The following is a 6,000-nucleotide window of genomic DNA, read 5'->3' as shown; positions in this document are numbered from 1 at the left end:
AATAAAGTTTGTACCCCAATGAAAAGTCAGCCCAGTGCTCTAAAAACCCAAACCCTTCCCCCTTACACCATGACTTAAGCCATGCATTTAACTCCCTAAACTCCCGCTGTCTTTCCTGCGATGCGCATGGCACAGGAATTATTCCAGAGAACACAACCTTAGAGGTCCTTCCCTTCAGCTTGGCACCTAGTTCCTTGTAATTATTCTTCAAGGACCTCCACCTACCATGTATTCTGTCGTTGGTTCCCACATGGACCACGACAGTTACACTTCTTAGCATGTCTAACTTCCCATTCAACTTGTCACTTGCTTGAATGATTGGGCATTTATGTCCTTTTTTGCTTTCATTGTTCTTTATTCCTTTTTGTATTTGCAAAATTAATTTAATAAAAAATACAGTTATTAAAAAAGGTCCTATTAAATAAAAATGGTATTAATAAAAACTACAGATCCTGGTGCAAACAATGAGTCCTTATATAGCCCCGTATATGGAAAAATAAGTTATAGAGGTCAGAAGAGGACAATTTTAAGCATACTAGTTCTCGTACGAAAAGGTTATAATTATAACCGACTCCCGTTATGTGAAGCGTGCTCAGGAGCTGAGCGTGCTTCATATCAGGTGGGTCCCGGTAGCTATCAGCAACCAAGATCCGCGGCCAGGCCCGTCGCTACAGGACAGGCAAACCAAGCAATTGCTTGGGGCCCCAAGCTGGCTGGGGGCCCCCGAGCACAGCCAGTGCTTGCCCGTCCTGTAGCGATTAACAATCCTGCTCTTGGAGTTTGTGCTCCGTGCCCCAGGCACCCAGTCAAACAAGAGGGCCCCCGAATGTCTGACATTTTTTTAAATAAACTAATTTGCAGCTTTGGAGTTCTTCTCACCTCACCACAATCACGCTCCCCCCACCCCCGCTGCACTTGGTATCTTCCCTCAGCCTGGACTCTTCTCTCAGCCTACAGCTGTCTGAGCAGGAGGAGAGGGAGGGGGAGGAGAGAGCTGTGAGGAAAGGAGAGCATCGCAGAGGCTGTACAACATGGGGCAGGACTACAATAGGTGTCCCTGGATGTAAATATATATATATATATATATATATATATATATATATATATATATATATATATATATATAAATATGTGTGTATAAGCGTGTGTGTGTGTGTGGAGATATATATATATATATATATATATATATATATATATATGTGTGTGTGTGTACATATGTGTATGTCTATGTATTGTGCATGTGTGTGTGTTACTACTGTGGATGACTATATGTAAAGTGCATGTGTCTATCCATACCAGTGTTTCCCAACCAGGGTGCCTCCAGTTGTTGCACAACTACAACTCCCAGCATGCCCAGACAGCCAAAGGCTGTCTGGGCATGCTGGGAGTTGTAGTTTTGCAACCTCTGTAGGCATCCTGGTTGGGAAACACTGATCTATTCTATCTATGTGTGTATGAAGCATGTATGTACAGTATGTAATGTGTACAGTGTGTGTGTGTGTGTATGATGCATGTACAGTGTGTAATGTGTACAGTATGTGTGTATGAAGCATGTACAGTATGTAATGTGTACAGTATGTGTGTATGAAGCATGTACAGTATGTAATGTGTACAGTGTGTGTGTGTATGATGCATGTACAGTATGTAATGTGTACAGTATGTGTGTAGGATGCATGTACAGTATGTAATGTGTACAGTAGAGATGAGCGAACTTACAGTAAATTCGATTCGTCACGAACTTCTCGGCTCAGCGGTTGCTGACTTTTCCTGCATAAATTAGTTCAGCTTTCAGATGCTCCCATGGGCTGGAAAAGGTGAAAACAGTCCTAGGAGACTCTTTTCTAGGACTGTATCCACCTTTTCCAGCCCACCGGAGCACCGGAAAGCTGAACTAATTCATGCAGGAAAAGTCAGCAACCGCCGAGCTGAGAAGTTCGTGACGAATCGAATTTACTGTAAGTTTGCTCATCTCTAGTGTACAGTATGTGTGTGTATGATGCATGTACAGTATGTAATGTGTACAGTGTGTTGTGTGCGTATGATGCATGTACAGTATGTAATGTGTACAGTATGTTGTGTGTGTATGATGCATGTACAGTTTGTAATGTGTACAGTATGTGTGTGTGTAGGATGCATGTACAGTATGTAATGTGTACTGTATGTGTGTGTATGATGCATGTACAGTATGTAATGTGTACAGTGTGTTGTGTGTGTATGATGCATGTACAGTATGTAATGTGTACTGTATGTGTGTGTATGATGCATGTACAGTATGTAATGTGTACAGTGTGTTGTGTGTGTATGATGCATGTACAGTATGTGTGTGTGTGTGTGTGTATGATGCATATACAGTATGTAATGTGTACAGTGTGTGTGTATGATGCATGTACAGTATGTAATGTGTACAGTGTGTGTGTGTGTATGATGCATGTACAGTATGTAATGTGTACAGTGTGTTGTGTGTGTGTATGGTGCATGCACAGTATGTAATGTGTACAGTGTGTGTGCATGGTGCATGTACAGTATGTAATGTGTACAGTATGTGTGTGTATGATGCATGTACAGTATGTAATGTGTACAGTGTGTGTATGATGCATGTACAGTATGTAATGTGTACAGTGTGTGTATGATGCATGTACAGTATGTAATGTGTACAGTGTGTATGATGCATGTACAGTATGTAATGTGTACAGTGTGTGTATGATGCATGTACAGTATGTAATGTGTACAGTATGTGTGTGTATGATGCATGTACAGTATGTAATGTGTACAGTGTGTGTGTGTATGATGCATGTACAGTATGTAATGTGTACAGTGTGTGTATGATGCATGTACAGTATGTAATGTGTACAGTGTGTGTATGATGCATGTACATTATGTAAGGGTGTACAGTGTGTGTGTATGATGCATGTACAGTATGTAATGTGTACAGTATGTATGGGTGTATGATGCATGTACAGTATGTAATGTGTACAGTATGTGTGTATGATGCATGTACAGTATGTAATGTGTACAGTGTGTTGTGTGTGTATGAAGCATGCATATACAGTATGTAATGTGTACTGTGTGTTGTGTGTGTATGAAGCATGCATGTACAGTATGTAATGTATGTAATGTATACAGTACCTGTGTGTGTATGAAGCATGCATGTACAGTATGTAATGTGTACAGTGTGTTTATAATGCATGCAGTGACGGATCCAGGGGGGGTCCCATGCGTGCGCCCATTGGAAAGCAACGCGGAGGAGCGGAACAGCGAACAGGACATGCGCTGGTCAGCATGGTAAATGACCAGCGGCACATCAGTTTTAGTGCTCCGACCACCGCTCCTCCAGTCCTGGGACCTACTGCTTTGGTGGCCGAACAAAAGAAGCAGTGGTCAGAACACTGAAGTAGGGCAGTAAACAGGCATACAGCCTCCAGCCATACACTGTATGGCTGGAGGCTGTATGTCTGCGGGGGAACATACTACACCTAATGTGGGGGGACTATACTGCACCTAATGTGGGGTAAACTATACTGCCAACCTAATGTGGAGAACTATACTGCACCTAATGTGGGGTAAACTATACTGCCAACCTAATGTGGGGGAACTATACTGCACCTAATGTGGAGAACTATACTGCACCTAATGTGGAGAACTATACTAATGTGGAGAACTATACTGCACCTTAATGTGGGGAACTATACTGAACCTAATGTGGAGAACTATACTGCACCTAATGTGGGGAACTATACTGCACCAAATGTGGAGAACTATACTGCCCCTAATGTGGACAACTATACTGCCCCTAATGTGGACAACTATACTGCACCTAATGTGGGGAGAACTATACTGCACCTAATGTGGGGAGAACTATACTGCACCTAATGTGGGGAGAACTATACTGCACCTAATGTGGGGAGAACTATACTGCACCTAATGTGGGGAGAACTATACTGCACCTAATGTGGGGAGAACTATACTGCACCTAATGTGGGAAGAACTATACTGCACCTAATGTGGGAAGAACTATACTGCACCTAATGTGGGGGAACTATACTGCACCTAATGTGGGGAACTATACTGCACCTAATGTGGGGAACTATACTGCACCTAATGTGGGGTAACTATACTGCACCTAATGTGGGGTAACTATACTGCACCTAATGTGGGGAGAACTATACTGCACCTAATGTGGGGAGAACTGTACTGCACCTAATGTGGGGAGAACTATACTGCACCTAATGTGGGGAGAACTATACTGCACCTAATGTGGGGGAACTACAGCCTAATGTGGGGGAACTATACTGCACCTAATGTGGGGGAACTATACTGCACCTAATGTGGGGAACTATACTGCCTTAAGTGGGGGAACTATACTGCACCTAATGTGGGGAACTATACTGCACCTAATGTGGGGAACTACAGCCTAATGTGGGGGAACTAAACTGCACCTAATGTGGGGAGAACTATACTGCACCTAATGTGGGGGAACTGTACTGCACCTAATGTGGGGAGAACTATACTGCACCTAATGTGGGGGACTATACTGCACCTAATGTGGGGGACTATACTGCACCTAATGTGGAGAACTATACTACATCTAATGTGGGGGAACTACAGCCTAATGTGGGGGAACTATACTGCACCTAATGTGGGGAACTATACTGCACCTAATGTGGGGGAACTATACTGCACCTAATGTGGGGAACTATACTGCCTTAAGTGGGGGAACTATACTGCACCTAATGTGGGGAACTATACTGCACCTAATGTGGGGAACTATACGGCACCTAATGTGGGGAACTATACTGCACCTAATGTGGGGGAACTATACTGCACCTAATGTGGGGGAACTATACTGCCTTAAGTGGGGGAACCATACTGCACCTAATGTGGGGAACTATACTGCACCTAATGTGGGGAACTATACTGCACCTAATGTGGGGAACTATACTGCCTAATGTGGGGTAACTATACTGCACCTAATGTGGGGAGAACTATACTGCACCTAATGTGGGGGAACTGTACTGCACCTAATGTGGGGAGAACTATACTGCACCTAATGTGGGGGTCTATACTGCACCTAATGTGGAGGAACTATACTGCACCTAATGTGGAGAACTATACTGCACCTAATGTGGGGGAACTACAGCCTAATGTGGGGGAACTATACTGCACCTAATGTGGGGAACTATACTGCACCTAATGTGGGGGAACTATACTGCACCTAATGTGGGGAACTATACTGCACCTAATGTGGGGAACTATACGGCACCTAATGTGGGGAACTATACTGCACCTAATGTGGGGCAACACTGCTAGCCTAATGTGGGGAGAACTCTGCTGCACCTAATGTGGGGGGAACTCTGCTGCACCTAATGTGGGGGGGAACTATGCCGCACCTAACGTGGGGGGAACTGTGCCACACCTAACGTGGGGGGAACTGTGCCACACCTAACTTGGGGGTAACTGTGCCGCACCTAACATGGGGGGAACTGTGCCGCACCTAACATGGGGGAATTGTGCCGCACCTAACATGGGGGAACTGTGCTGCACCTAATGTGGGGGCCTCGTATCGACGTTCGCTCACGTCGCGCTCCCAGCATTCAAGGGCCGGCCCTAGAGCGTGACGTGCGTGAAAATCAAGGGGGGCCTCCATGTCCAATTTGCTTGGGGCCCCCAAATTCCTTCAAACGGCCCTGCCCGCAGCTAATACCGGACATTACCGATTGGGCTGATGTCCGGTATTAACCCTTTAGACGCCACAGTCAAAGTTGATCGTGGCATCTAAAATGGGAGAAAACACATGCCGGTTAGCTCAGCCGGCTGCTCGGGACCACCGTGGTGAAATCGAGGCATCCCGAACAGCTGAGAGGACAACGGCAGGGCCCTTACCTGCCTCCTCATCGTCTGATCCATCCCTTGATGCTCCAGCCAGGCTCTGCAGGTTGGAGCATTGAGCACAGATAACACTGATCAATGCTATGCTATGGCATATCATTGCTCACTGTATGC

This window comes from Hyla sarda, chromosome 7 (genome assembly GCF_029499605.1).
Source record: "Hyla sarda isolate aHylSar1 chromosome 7, aHylSar1.hap1, whole genome shotgun sequence".
Taxonomy (NCBI): domain Eukaryota; kingdom Metazoa; phylum Chordata; class Amphibia; order Anura; family Hylidae; genus Hyla; species Hyla sarda.
Note: the sequence above shows the minus strand (reverse complement) of the source record.